The sequence below is a fragment of the Musca domestica genome, unplaced genomic scaffold (assembly GCF_030504385.1).
Source record: "Musca domestica strain aabys unplaced genomic scaffold, Musca_domestica.polishedcontigs.V.1.1 19, whole genome shotgun sequence".
NCBI lineage: Eukaryota > Metazoa > Arthropoda > Insecta > Diptera > Muscidae > Musca > Musca domestica.
The window spans coordinates 4,808,934-4,825,040 of record NW_026712245.1 but is presented as its reverse complement, the minus strand read 5'-3'; the positions used below and the strand labels follow the sequence as shown (position 1 = coordinate 4,825,040).

The 16,107-nt window shown below is 34.4% G+C and overlaps 3 non-coding genes across 3 annotated transcripts; 2 read left to right on the top strand and 1 right to left on the bottom strand.

The window, feature by feature from the left end:
- The first annotated feature begins 12,541 nt into the window (after positions 1-12,541).
- Positions 12,542-12,614, top strand: TRNAV-AAC (transfer RNA valine (anticodon AAC)). The gene has a single exon. It is a non-coding gene; the product is annotated as a tRNA-Val (tRNA).
- Positions 12,615-13,038: 424 nt separating this feature from the next.
- Positions 13,039-13,111, top strand: TRNAK-UUU (transfer RNA lysine (anticodon UUU)). Its single transcript has one exon. It is a non-coding gene; the product is annotated as a tRNA-Lys (tRNA).
- A 1,478-nt stretch (positions 13,112-14,589) lies between these two features.
- Positions 14,590-14,660, bottom strand: TRNAG-GCC (transfer RNA glycine (anticodon GCC)). The gene has a single exon. It is a non-coding gene; the product is annotated as a tRNA-Gly (tRNA).
- Positions 14,661-16,107: the final 1,447 nt, after the last annotated feature.

Genomic DNA, 16,107 nt, shown 5'->3' with positions numbered 1-16,107 from the left:
AGATTAAATCGGATACTCCCTTAGAAAGTTGTCGTGAGCAACAGCCAGCAAACAAACGGACAGACATCGCTGGATCGACTCCAAATGTCCTGAAACGGATTTGGTTCTAAAACCGTTATTTCGGTGAAGCGCGTTTTGGCCGTATCAGATGATATACAGGGTGAAATAAAAAAACTGCAACAAATTCAAACGCCATAATTTTTACATTTTCTTTTCTAAATTTTATTGAATGAAAGCAAAAAATGTCGGAAATAGCATCAACTTTCAGAATAAGTTTAGATTTCTTCAAATTGGTCACCTTTGGCACGAATTATGGCCATCAAACGGTCAATGAAACCGTCACACGCTGCCCGAATGTTGCTCTGCGATATTTTGGCCCATTCCCGGCGAAGCGTTTGCTTGAGGTGATCGACACTTTCGTATTTTTTAGTGCCAACCTATTGTCACTAGAATAATTTTAACGGCTGTCGGACGAGTGGCTTACAAATGACAGCAGTCTGAAGTTGGTTGCAGTTTTTTCATCTCACCCTGTATACCTTCTGTTGCCATATTTCTAACAGTATAAAAATAGAAGTGCAAGTCCTTGACAAAATATTCATAAAAATCCAGGATTATGTCCTTAAAAATATCGAAATCCCATAATTAAGGCTTCTCTTGTCCTTGAGGAAATATTCTTAAAAATCCAGTGCCAAGGTTCTGCTAGCCCTTAAAAAGATTTTCTGAAAAAATTCCCACTTGTTATTCTGCAAGTGCTTAAAAAATATTCCTAAAATACAGGATTATAGCTCCTCTAGTCATTGAAAAAAATAAAAATCCAGGATTATGGCAATCATAATCCTAGGAAAACTATTTGTAAAAAAATTATAACTATAACTCTGCTAGTCCTTGAAAATATATGCTTAAAAACCGAGGATTATGGCTGTGAAAGTCCTTGAAAATATTCTTAAAAGTCTTGATTATGGCTCTAGTAGACTCCCTCCATTAAAAAATACGATTGAAACTATGATAGGCATTTTGACAACATATCCTAAAAATCCGTGATTATAGCTCTGAAAGACCCCTTTGAAAAATTATTTCTGAAAAATTCTTTAGAAAATATTTATATATATAAATATATAAAATTTCTAAAACTCACGGTTCTGGTTCTGTTGGTCCTTGAAAAAAATACTTTTACCCTGAAACAAAATATTCAGGAAAAATCACAATTATGATTCTCTAGGTCTTTGAAAAAAAATATTCTTTTAACTATTTACGATTATGGCATTATTAGTCCTGGCGAAGTGTACACCAGCAAGCCTTTTTGGGTCTGTAAACAAAACTTCTCTTGGCACGTTTACTATTATAGATCTTGTTGCCCCTAAATAAAATATTCCAAAAATAATCAACGATTATATTCTTCAATGACCTAACTCTTTTGGACCCTGAACATTTCTTAAAAGTCCAGGTTTATGACACTCGTAGACTACGACAAAATATTCCTTAGAAATTCTCCGCCAGTCTTTAAACAAACAATCTTCAAATAAAACGCTTTTGGCTCTCGTGACCCTTAACAATTCTGGAAAAATTCACAATTGTCGCTTTTCTAAAGATCATTAAAATCATCATATATGCCTGTTTTGGTCTTAAAAAGGTCGAGATTAATGTCCCACTTAAAAAGAATTTCTAAAAAAACCTAGTATTATAAATCCGTTAGTACTTCTTAAAAAATATTCCTTCAAATACCTCAGTATAACTCGTCAGTCCTTAAAAAATATTCTTAAATCTATATAACTATAAATAAAAAAAATCTATGAAACTGCTTTATATATATGACTCCACTATTATTTATTTAATATCTCCAAAATTCGAAATATATAAATATATGACCCCAAGTTACTGCTTGCCGTGTAGGGAGTTTTTAATCCTTTCAAATCCTCTCATGTTGTCGCATTAAATATAGCAATCATCACGTCGTTTTTGACCATATACTGCATTGTCGATAGTAGTTCGCATGAATTCACTTTCACAATTTCCACTCTATTTCATAGCAGCTACCATTATTGTCCCTGTTTTAACTTCATTACATCGATGCTGGGACAACCAGGACTTCTCACTCAAAGCCAATTCAATGGAAAATTCATATTGCAACCCTCATTTATTGGCACTGCCATCATCACTACAACAAAACGGCTGTTTGGCTAACCACCAGACGTCGCAACACTTGGCTTTGACACTCTCGACCAGCCGAGGAGGATATATTGTGGCTATTTTGCTGTGCCTGGTCATTCAGCCAGCACTCAAGCAGACTTGCAGTCTGTTCGAGAGTGCAATAGAAGTCTGGCGGTTTTGGACTGATAAAAACATTAAAGGACTCACACACACTCGCTCTTTTTCCATAGATGGACACACTTAAGCACGCAATAAACGTGTGTGGGTGGTGGTAGTGGTGTAACTATCACTAACAAAAATAGCCGGATGATACATGTGGGTGGGTTATTAGGTTTGTCGTTAGTTAATGGGAAGGAGAAGGAAAAAGGGAATGAAACAGAAAATAATAAGCAAGCCCACAAATTAAAGTATGAAAGTGCAATTAGACACTGGGTTGGATGACTGTCCATTGTGTAATGGTGCAGGACCCGGAAAACAGTAGTAATATCGCTATATAACTACTGTAATTTCGAGGAAAAGTTTACGAGAACTGGTCTGGGAGTTCTTTCGGAGAAAAAAAATTAAGTTCTCCAGAAAATATAATTAAAGAATCCTGGATTAAAAATATTTTTAAAGTCCAGGACTGTGCTTGAAAAAATATTATTAAAAAAAAAAACAGAATTTAGGTTCTTGAAAAGATATTCTTAAAAATCCACGATTATGACTTCCCAGATCATAAAGAAATATTAAAAAAAAGGATTATGGCTACGGTAGTCCTTTAAAAATATTCGTTAAAAATATTCTTAAAAATCTAGCCATTGGAAAAATACTTCTTCTCAAAAATTATCTTAAACATCCAGGATTTGGCCTCTAAAAATTCAGGATTATGGCTTTGCTGGTTCTGGATTTTTTTAAATATCCTTACTCGGCAAGTCCTTAATGTTGTAAAAAATCCACGATTATGGCTCTGAAAAAAATAAATTCAGGAGAATGGCTCTAATAGTTTTTTTTTCGGAGAAAAAATGTAACAATCGGCAATAATAGGTCTTGAAGTCCTTCAGAAAAAAATAATCCAGGATTATAGCTTTGCTTGCCCTTAAAAAATATTATTTAAGGTCCAGGATTATGACTTTGCTGGAACTTAAACAAATATTAAAGAAATCAGAACAATGACTCTGCTAGTCTTTAAAATAATATAAATTCAGGATAATTTCTCTGTCCTTAAAAATATTCTTGAAAGTACAGAATAATTAATTTGCTAGTCCCTGAAAAAAAAAATATTCTTAAAATCCGCGATCGAGGCTCTGCTGATGGCGATTATAACTCCGCCAGTACTTAGCAAATATTTTTCAAAATTTACGATATAGTCCTGCAAGTATTTGAAAAAAATATGCACAAAAATTCCAAGATTATGAATAGTTATTCCTTGAAATAATTTTATTTGAAAAACCGCGATTAGGACTCTGTTAGTCCTTGAAAATTTATTTTTTAACATAAAATTACCCTTTTTTCTAGTCTTGACAAATCCTTCAACAAGTATTTTAAAAATATTCTTAAAATCAGCGATTGAGGCGAGGCGACCAGCAGATCGCGATTGTAACTTTGATAGTCCTTAGAAAATATTCTTTAAAATTTAGGATATGGCTCTGCAAGTCCTCCAAAAAAATTACGGTTGTGACTTTGCTAGTCACTCAATACTATTCTTAAATATACAGGATTGTGGATCTTCTCTTCTTTGAAAATATGTTCTTAAAAATCCTAGTTCAAAGCTATTTTGGTCCTCGTAAATAGTCCATAAAAATATTCCCAAAAATGCAGGATTGTAGCTTTGCTAGTCCATTAAAAAATATTTAAATATTAAAATTCCGACCATAACTCTGCTAATCCTTCAAATATATTTTTTGTATAATCCAGTATTCGGGCTTTTTTAGTCCTTGATAAAATGTTTGTAAAAATGAACGACTATAGCTCTGCTAGATATTCTAAATATTCTTCGTAATTCAGGATTATGATTCTGCTAGTTCTTGAATACTTCTTCTTAAAAGTACAGGATCATAGCCTTCTAGCCATAATAAAAAATATTTTTTTGCTAGCCTTGAAAATCCTTCAACAAATATTTGAAAAATATTTTTAAAAACCTTTCCAACTCCTTAAAATTTCAGATATGGTCCTGTAAGGCCTCACAAAAATATTCTTAAATTCCATGAATATGGAGCAATTCATATTCATATTCTTTGAAATAATATTGATTAAAAACCCACTATTAAGGCTCTGCTAATCCTTTAAAATGTATTCTTAAAAATACAGCATATTCATCTAAAGAATCTTCCTCAAAACACAACGATTACAACTTTAAAAACTATCCTAATAATCCAGGATTATGGTTCTGTTAGTCACTCAATACTATTCTTAAAAATCCAGGACAATGGAACTTATTTTCTTTGAGAAATATTTCTCAAAAATCCTGATTTATAGCTATATTGGTCCTCGTAATCATTCTTAACAAATCACGATTATAATTCTGAGAGCCTTGAAAAAATATTTCCAAAAATGCTAGTCCAACAAAAAATATTTAAAATTTAAAAAAAATGATCCTAAAAAATTCGTCCTTTAAAAAAACTTAAAAATCATGGATAATAGCTCTTCTAGTCGTTCATAAAATATTCTTAAAAAATGCACGAATAGTACTCAGCTAGTCCTTGAAAAATATTTTAGTAGATCCCGGATTATAGCTTCGCTAGTCCTTGAAAATATTCTTGGAAATTCAGAACTTTTGTAGTCTATTCCCTGAAATGAAAATATTCTTATCTGCTAGCCTTGAAAAATCCTTCAACAAATATTTGAAAAATCCAGGATTATGGCTCCGCAAGTCCTTGAATAAATATTCTTGGAGTTTCGAAGTTATAACTCTGCTAGTCCTTGAAAATATTTTCTAAAAATTCCAGGATTATTCTTATCCTTGATTTTGGCTTTGCTCGTCCCTGAGAAAATATTTTTAAAAAAATGCACTATTATAACACTGCTAGTCCTTGTTCTTATGAATACTGGAAGTCCTTGAAAAAATATTCTTAACGATCCTGGATCCCTTGAATGGTTTCTAAAATCCTTGGTTTCTAAAAGTTCTTCAGAAACTATTAAAATGACCTAGAATTACAGCTCCGATATTACTTTGAAAATTCTTTTAAAATTCACGTTTATGACACCGCTAGTCCTTGAAAAAGTATTTTTAAAATTCCAGTATTAGTAAAAGTTCTCAAAAAATCTGCGACTATAGCTCTAATAGTCCCTTAGAATCTATTCATCAAAAATAGTGGTTCCTTTAGTCCTTATCCTTAAAATGTTCGTACAAATTGAAAATTATGGTAATTTTACGATTATAGGTCTGATGATCGCTTTGAAATTATTCTTTATCCTTTTGAAAAGGTAACACAAGTTTACTACTCGTTGTCCTTTAAAAAATATTCTCAAAGTTTAAAATTCTAGAAAAAAAATAGCGATTATAGTTCTGATATTCCTTCAGATAATTGATTAGTACTTTCAATATGTGGTTAAAGGTTTGATGATCCTTTAGAGAATATTCTTCAACCTTTAGAAAAAAATCACAAAATTGGCTATCGTTGTCCTTTACCAAATATTTCTGAAAGTACTTAAAAAATTCTAAACAATAATCCCTAAAAAATGTCCGATTATAGGTCTGGTGATCCTTTGAAAAATTTCTGCAACCTATAGAAAAAATGAGAATTTCAGTTCGCGTTGAAAGTTCCTCTGAAAGATCTTAACAAAATTCTAAAAAAAATCCGATTATAGCTCTGATAGTCCTTCAGAAATTTTAAATTTAAAATTCACGGTTATAACTCGGCCACTACTCAGATATTCGTTTTAAATAGAAATCCCCTCTATACTCTGGAAATTAGCTGCACTGCAAATATTCGATATTCGCTATGAATAGAAAATCTCCTCTATGCTCTGAATAAATATATATTGCAAATTACCCAAGTATCGGTAGCACTGTGCCGGACTAGTATCGCCATTATGTGTGGGTGGCTTGTATTGAAAAGTCATAAAACTAAACGTTAATGCTATTAAATGCACTGGCCACATCAGCGCACTTCCAGAAAGGACATTAGCACAACAGACACACGTTTCGAATCGTTCAGTGGTGTTAAGACTGCAGCAACGCCAACATCACCAGCAAAAGGAACAAGGATGCTGAAAAGAAAATAATTGTCTCTTAGATAGGATAAAAGCAGGGAACTTCTAAATCAAGCCATTGGTGCTAAAATCAATAGACAAAACAGAATGAATTTTAAGATTTAAGAGATCTATTGGAGAAAAAAGATACAAATTGAAAATAATTGCCGCTACGCAGGCTACGTGGGTGACAACCAGGTTGCCACGTGTCCTTGAAAACCCAAACACTCGCACTCCCCACAAATCTGATACAATTTATTGATGCCTTTTTGCATTTATAGAGATTATCATTGCTGTCGTTGCTTTATGCTACGGCCTGACATCACAGCGATAACAACCGTTAAGCGCTTTATTATCGATTTCCCTGTTTTTTCCATTGGGGGGTAGTTGACTTACAAAACCAATGGAAAACCAGCTAGTCATATGCTGCAATAGCTATTTCCTCCTCCCCCCCCCCCCCCCTCCATTTTCTTTTGTAACCTTGAAAGTTATGCTGATATTCCTGATGTCATCAAGTCTTTTTTCACTTCGCCATTTGTCATTGCATCATTCGTGCATTAGTGAATGTGGCCCATAATGTGGTTACTGATTTGACATTAACCATGACATTGACTCTTCTGACTTTAATGTGATGTCGGTTTTTACTGTTTATTACAGGGATGGGAAACCTGTATTTTAAAAAGTGTTGGTTACTTTTAATTCTATTATTGATTAGTATATGCTCCCAAAGGCTGGTTTACATAACACGTCATATACCTAATGCAATTAAAGAGTGTCATTTCGTAAATATTTTTGTGTGTAGCGGAGTGAAATGCCTCGATTTTTGGAAATTCGAATTAAATACTAGAGTATCAAATAAACCTTTATGTCCTCCTATAGTATTTAGGAAAAAGGTTAAACATGTAGTACTCGAAAATAAAAGTACAAACCAAAAGAGGTATTTACTGAAAGATTAAGTTTAACTTCTGAAATTTGGAAACTATTCAGACGTAGAGTTTAGAAACTAAGTCTTTTTTAAGTTTTTGCAATGGATGTAAGAAAAGTACAAAAATTTCTAAATTGCACCATAAGAATTTATTGATCGGAAAGGGCTTTAGCTTAGATTTTTATACCCTACCCCACAAGGTGGTCAGGTTATTATTTCTTTGTGCATTTGTTTGTAACAGACAAAAGGAAACGAGATAGACCCATAGTTCCTTTTGATGATCTGCATAGAATCACATTCCGAGTCGATTTATGCATGTCCGTCCGTCCGTCTGTCCATGTATTTTTGTAAACAAAGTACAGGCCTCATTTATTTCCCGATCCAGATTAAATTTTGCAAAGATCTTTTGTTTGGCCCAAGGACGAACCCTATTGAAATTGGAGATAATCGGTCAAAATTTTGATATAGCTCCCATATATATCTTCGTTCGATTTGCATTTTCTTGTGCACCAAACGGGTAATATAAGCCCGAATAGTATGGAATTTTGCACATACAACCAAATTAGGCCTGAAAGTATGCCAAATTTGATCGAAATCGGTTCAGATATAGCTACAACTCCCATATATATTGTTCATCCGGTTTATTGTTTTTGTCCTCCGCAGGCGTAATATGCACTCGGTAAAAACGATATTCAGGGAAATATATCAAATACAGCTCAGAAATATCTTTGCCAAATTTTATCGAGATCGGTTCGGATTTGGATAAAGCTCCCATATATATCTTTATCCGATTTCAAATTAGTTGTGCGCCAAATGAGCAATACAATTCCGAATTTAAAAGATACAAATGCTTCGGCATATTTAGTCCTTTGAACTTTAAATTATAATTATAATCATAGCGTGTATGATTGAATTCTCCCATAAAAGCTTTTAATTGTTATGTGGAGCTCTACTAAATTAGCAAAATTGTGTAGGGTATCATAAAGTCGGCCCGCCCGACTTTAAGACTTTCTTTACTGGTTTAAGAATTCCCTTTATGTATGATGAAAGTAGAGCACAAAAGAATATCTCAGAAACTACAGAAATGTTCCGACAGAAATCAGGGACGTTGACAGGGGCTCCTCCAAAATTTTTACTATTTTGACATTTTCGATGGAAGATATATTTGATTGGGCCAAAATGTATATAACAACTCGAAATGTTGGTCCCCGACATAGGAAAATATACAGGATGAGAGGAAAAACTGCAACCAACTTCAGACTGCTGTCATTTCTAAGCCACTCATTCGACAGCTGTTAAAATTATTCCAGTGACAGCTCATTATATTGTTTACAATCGTACAAAAGCATTTTGATGAGAATTTTCCAGAAAAAAAGTTATTCGTAATGGAATTCAAGCGTGATAGTGTGATTTCTTTATATTTGGCTGGAAAACCACAAGTGGCTATCGTTAGAGCACTCCAGCATTCATCCAGCCCGACATCAAGGAAGTGGACGGAAGAAAACAGCAACATAAGCAGAAATGGTTCGAAAAGTAAAGAAGCGACCTGATCGAAACCCGTGTCGCAGTGGTCGAAAAATGGCTCGTTAGCTGAACATATCGAAATATTCCATTCGGCAAATATTGAAAAATGAGCTCGGGGTAAAGTCATTGAAATTTCAAAAAGAGCAAGAACTTACACCACGACTGAAAGAAAACAAACTTAAAATAGCTAAAGAGGTGCTTCGCTTGGGCGAAAGTGGTGAACTGGCGAATTTGTTTTTCTCCGATGAGAAAACATTCGTTGTCCAGCAGTTTGTAAACAAACAAAATGATCGTGTTTACTTGCCAAAGAGGTTAGCTGCCATGGGGATGGTGTGGACCGCCATAACAGCCGATGTTCGCTCTCCGCTCGTATTAATCGACCGTGGCGTCAGAATAAATGCCGAATATTATCGCGAAAATATTCTGCAGGGTGTATTAAAGCCTAGGGCATGCAAACATATTGACCTTGACATTCCAACAGCACCAACGCACTCAGCACGCGCCACCCAAGAATGGTTACAAAATTAGGCTCCTCACTTCATTTCCAGCACGCAATGGCCAACAAAATCTTACCAATCCGTTGGACTATTGTGTCTGGAGTATTTTGGATAGCAAGGTTGGCACTAAAAAATACCAAAGTATCGATCACCTCAAGCAAGCGCTTCGCCGGGAATGGACCAAAATACCGCAGAGAAACATTCGGACAAAGTGTGATGGTTTCGTTGGCTGTTTGAAGGCCACCAAAATCTCCCGATACCAATCCGTTGGACAATTGTGTCTGGAGTATTTTGGATAGCAAGATTGGAACTAAAAATGTACCAAAGTATCGATCACTTCAAGCAAGCGCTTCGCCGGGAATGGGCCAAAATACCGCAGATCAACATTCGGACAACGTGTGATGGTTTCATTCGCCGTTTAAAGGCCATAATTGATGCCAAAGTTGACCAATTCGAACAAATCTAAAATTATTCTAAAATTTGATACTATTTCCGACATTTTTTGCTTTAATTCAATAAAATTCAAAAAAAAAAAAAATATGGCGTTTGACTTTGATGCAGTTTTTTTTATCTCACCCTGTACTTTGTTTACAAAAATACATGAACAGAGGGACATACGGACAGACAGACGGTCGGACATGCATAAATCGGTTGAGAATGTGATTTTATGCAGATCATCAAAAGGAACTATGGGTACAACTCACTTCCTTGTCTATGTTTCAAACCACAGTGTGGTGTAGGGTATAATAATTATTCAATGTTTCTTCTAACTTTGCACAATTCAATTCATCATCCAATTCCCTCAAGTGCCTCTCCCACAAAGGGTTAAATAATATTTCTATATTACTAAGCCATAGAAATGTGGAATATGTCGGTCCACTCCTTCTGGTAATGTCCCCACAGAATATAAAAAATGTTGATTGCCTGTTCTGTTTTAATACATAAGTCCACTCTTTCTCCTGCATCCTCCGCAAATTTTTAACATTTTCCAAAAAAAATTAAAAAAAAACAAGTAAGCAAATGCTATAGTCGTGCGGGGCCGACCATGTGATACCCTACAACAATACAATATATTCAAAGTCCCATTATATCCAAATCCATTTTGGAGGATTTCGTTTTTAAAATAAAGTCAAAGAGCCCCTCCAAGAGGTTACCCTTAGTTTTTTGACCCGGAGAATTTATCCAATATTTACGCACTCCGTAGTGTTGTTAAGTATTCAAAACAATTTCACACGAAAGTTGTGGTCCATTTTACAGCTAAATATAATCCAATGGTCATCCAAAATGCTAGACTTCTTCCCTGTCATTAACTCTCTGCTGATGCGAAATTCCGTGTCGATTAGTTTTCAATTGTGGCCTATAGAGCGACTACAAAATTATAAAAAAATTACATTTTAAGAACAATAGGCTTTAATTCTGACCCTAACCCTAAAAAATATCTTAGATATTATCGTTTTCTGCAAAGGGACCATTCCGAATTTATGGGAATTTTGAAAATAGGTCCAGCGGTTCTTGATTTATAAGAAGAATAAATAAGCTCAATTATTTTACATATATATTGTACCTATTTGCTATATATCCGATTTCTTGGCTATTAGCATCACTGTAATGGCAAGAAGTTATATCTTAATGTATTTGTGATTTGGCTGGGATTGAAAATATTCGCGGTTTAGTGGAAATGTTCCTATTTTCTTACATAAAAGTTAGGGTCTATTTTAGCCGCTAATTATTGTCCGATGGCCTCCCAAATTGGTAAGTTTCTGCCCACTCCTAAACTCTAACTCCATGTGCATTTTCGCGTTGATTCGTTCATAATTGGAGTCTATAGAGCAACAGCAAAATCAGGAAATTTTTTCTTTTTTTGGTCCATTTCAACCCATAAATATCGTGCGATATTCTCCAAAAACAATAGGGCTCCCATCTGATCACATCCTGTTCCATTCCGACCTGTAGCTTGATTACAAATTAAAATGGACAGATAGACGGACGGATATACATAGCTAGATCGACTCAGCTTGGCGAGATAGGAAGATCCATATATACTTTCCTATGTGGGAAACCAATATTTCGAGGTGTTACATAATTTTTGGCCCAATCAAACTTATAATACCCCCAACGCATGGTGTTGTAGGGTATAAAAATATCAGACTTAGGTCATATGGGAAACGAAAAACATTGGTCGATTCGGTACCATCTCATAAAGAGTAAACATTTTGAATAATTGATTACTTAATTTTTGATAGATGCTTAACTCGACCGATTTTGGGTTGTCTTAAGTTTTGAAAAAAAGCAACAAAGGAACCTATATTATTTTTGGGAAAAAAAATAAATAAGGGAAAATGTGTGCTAAGCAATCCGAAATGCCAAGATTTATGAAAATCAGATATTGTGGATAATCTCTTGCTGAAAAATTGGACGAACCAATGACCAAGAAGAGTGGACGAGCTGGCATTGACTTCGCCTGAAATCGAATGGATCTTAAGTCCTAATTTTGAGATAAGTTATTTTATGTTCCTAAAATTATTGGTATTTTAAAGAATTGGGCTCAACAGTTCTATATATTCGAGAGTTTCTGTGCAAAACGCACCTAAAACGTAGTGTTATATAATAACTTTAAATTCCTATTTTCCCTTGTCTTTAAAACGCCATCTTTAAATATCGCAAATTTTCGTATCCAATTATTTTAGATGCTGTTTCTTTTGTTTTCTGCTCAAGGTCAAAGAACATGTTTACTTTGACATTAACTGTTCTGCATGAATGGTTTTTTATGACATAATAACAATAAATTTAACTATGTAAAGCCAATAGCAATATATTCATAAATATTTTATGACAAATTCGGAGAATTGTATACGCCATACACGATTTATTACAAATGTTGTAGAGCAAATCTTAAATTCATTTATACATCTTACTTTTTTTCTTTTTTCAAATTAATCAAGTATTTTGGGTGCTTTTTCACATTTTTCCAATATCAATACTAAACATAAATTTTTCAGTCCCAATCTTTCAAACCGCTAATAAATTGTCTTAATTTTAAACAACATTCAAATTTTTCTAATTAAAAAATATAAGTATGTATGCACAAGTGAATACAATGTGACACACGTTGCCATGTCGGTAAAAATAAGCAATAACTTAATGCTAATGAAAATATTTTCATCCATGACTGGCCTGGCTCTCCACATGGCAGCAGAATGACGCAATAGAAAAGTAGAGGCTATCACAAATAGCTTACAAAATGCTATGGATCCAACGATAACTGCTCCATATATGTGTTTCCGTGGTGTAGTGGTTATCACATCCGCCTAACACGCGGAAGGCCCCCGGTTCGATCCCGGGCGGAAACAGGTTAACCTTTTTTCAATTTTTTACACATTTTCACTTATAAAAAACAACCAATATAACGCACTGAGAACAATACTATTAAATACTATTCTATTATAAAAAAATTAAATGAAAAATTATTATTTTTTTTTTATATATTTATTATTATTTTATTTATTTATTTATTTTTTTTTTTTTGAATGAAATAATAAAAAGATATTTTTGCTTGGTTACAATTTTCAACCACACAGAACAATAGCTGTATTATTTCCATATCCTCCTAAAAGTATGCCACATAGAATTGCCACATACAACAAATGCTTACTTATTATAGACACAAACCAAATAATATTATTTTATACACCTCTTTCATGTTACCTAACACACCACAGTTGTGGTGTAGTTACAAGCTGATTGATATGGACTCTTGGATAACGGTTTTGTACAGCCCGGGTAGCTCAGTCGGTAGAGCATTGGACTTTTAATCCAAGGGTCCAGGGTTCAAGTCCCTGCTCGGGCGATTCAACTTTTTTGTCGTTTGATTATTTAATTAATAAAATATAATAGCATTTTTAAGAAGATTTGAACGAAAATAATGTGCTCCCAAAATAAATTTAACAAGGTTGTGGTAAACTTTGTTGAAATTTTCTCTTCCATGCATAAGTCATTCTGCTTCTAAATTTAGTGCCACATTCCATCCCATTTGGACAAATATTAGACGTTTGGTGCACATTAAGACGTAAATCGATCGAAGATTTGTATGGGAGCTATAGCTATATCTGAACCGATTTCGATCAAATTTGGCATACCTAATTTGGTTGTATGTGCAAAATTCCATACAATTCGGGCTGATATTACACGTTTGGTGCACAATAAAAGGCAAATCGGACGAAGATATATATGGGAGCTATATCTAAATTTTGACCGATTATCTCCAATTTCAATAGGGTTCGTCCTTTGGCCAAACAAATGATTTGTGCAAAATTTCATCTGGATAGGGCAATAAATGCAAATTGTACTTTGTTTACAAAAATACATGGACAGACGTACAGAGGACGGACGGACGGACATGCATAAATCGACACAGAATATGATTCTATGCAGATCATCAAAAGGAACTATGGGTCTATATCGTTTCATTTTGCCTGTTACAAACAAATGTGCAAAGACATAATACCCTGACCCTGAACATTGTGGGGTAGGGTATAAAAACCGGCGTCAGTAGGGAGTAAACTCTTTTTTGACGAGATTTCTTTACCATTCTTTCCGAAAAGTTTCAGAGTATTTTGTATTTTGAAAGAACCAAGAAGAAGATTTTTTATTTATGACTATTTTTTCTTCAGCATTTCAACGGAACGCGTGTGCAGAACATTTGGTTCCTTAAAAGTGTATGTGCTTATCCTTAAAAATAAAAATATTTTTATTATTTATATGCGGCATTGGAACATACTCCTGGAACTATGGGATGGACCATAGAAACGAACATAAAACGATTTTCGGACAAATCCAATAACTTTCCAAATTTCGAAAAAAAGTCATTTTTTCCGATTTTTGGTTAAAACTATCAAAAATTTTCTTAATTTTCCGAATTTCGAATAAAACATCCAAAAATTTTCCGAATTTCGTATCAAACATCCTTTTCGATATTTTTCAAAAAAAAAACTTTCAGAATCTTGGGCAATCTCACACAATTTTGTTCCGGGTTCGTTCCGAATCCGACGTCAGAATCGGAAACTTGTGCAGATTTGTTTTCTGAACTCGAAAGAAAAATCAAAAAAAAGAAAGGTCGAATGGATAGCTGAAATTTTTAGTTAGTCCATAAAAGTTCCATATAAATATAATTTGTTTAAAATACATTAATAACTGAAACCCACTATATTTAGTCAATCCGGTCATTTGATAAAACATTTAACTGCAGAAATCTGTATGTTTTCATTAACATACATGTTTTTTTCTTTAATGCGATGTATATTTATTGAAGTACAAAGAAAAAAGAATTGCATCGGCCGGGAATCGAACCCGGGCCGCCCGCGTGGCAGGCGAGCATTCTACCACTGAACCACCGATGCTTGTGATAACCTTACAAGACTAAACTCTATAGTTTCATATTCCACAATACTTTCACTTTCAAATATGACTTAAAAAGTTGCTGATACAACTCTTATTCAATGCTATTCAGATAAGAAATATAAATACTTATTCGGTTATATTCAACTATGGAATTCACAAAGCAGAATAGGGAAAATAAACACCATATCCTTATGCATTTTACGAGTGGTCTCGTTTTACAAACCATTTCTGTAGTCAAAGCTCATCATGGAATTGTTATTTGAAATTTTAGGACTTTTTTTCAACACTACGAAGTCTTTATAATCGAACCCTTGAAATGGAAAAGTACACATTTTCTATGATCAGCGACTATAGAATTCTTAAGCAAAAATCAAAACATGTTTAAAAGTATTAGTCGGTTTTGCCGACATATGTAAACCCTCAGCCTGAGTTCACACACACTTTTAACCCTTTATGGGAGAGGTTTCAAAATGTTGTCCATTTCGTATTGGACCTAAGTCTGATATAATTATTACAACGTGCCAAATTTAAGCTACAGGATGAGATAAAAAAACTGCAACAAAGTCAAACGCCATAATTTTTATTATATATTTTTTTAATTTTATTGAATGAAAGCAAAAAATGTTCGAAATAGCATCAAATTGGCAAGAATTATGACCTTCAAACGGCCAATGAAACCGTCACACGCCGCCCCAATGTTGCTCTGCGATATTTTGGCCCATTCCCGGTGAAGCGCTTGCTTGAGGTGATCGACACTTTGGTATTTTTTAGTGCCAACCTTGCTTTCCAAAATACTCCAGACACAATAGTCTAACGGATTAGTATCCGGAGATTTTAATGGCCATTGTGCACAAAAAATGAAGCGAGGAACCTCATTTTGTAACCATTCTTGGGTGGAGCGTGCTGAATGCGATTGTGCTTAATCCTGTTGGAATGTCCAATGTCTGCGGACAAAATATTTGCGTTCCCAAGGCTTAAATACCCCATCCAGAATATTTTCGCGATAATATTCGGCATTTGTTATGATGCCACGGTCGATTAATACAATCGGAGAACGACCATCGGCTGTTATGGCGATTGCGATATTTTCAGCTGACGAGCCATTTTTCGGTCACTGTGACGCGAGTTTCGATTAAGTCGCTTCGATGCGATGGTACGAGACACAAAAGATTTATTCACATTTAACCACCAGCATGGTGCTCTAACGAAGTTGGTTTCAGTTTTTTTCATCTCACCCTGTATGTAGTTCGTAATGGTCGTAATGGGTGGCGGGACATAGTACCCCCACATAATTGCACCTCCGGATATTCAGTATTTCGATCATTTTTGTCACATTTTTCCACGGATTTGTCTAAAAATTGGTATTTATAGTTGTTAATAAGTTCTAACCCCTGAGGCAGAACATTGACAATTTAGGTGGACGTGTTCCTATACCGCACATATAAT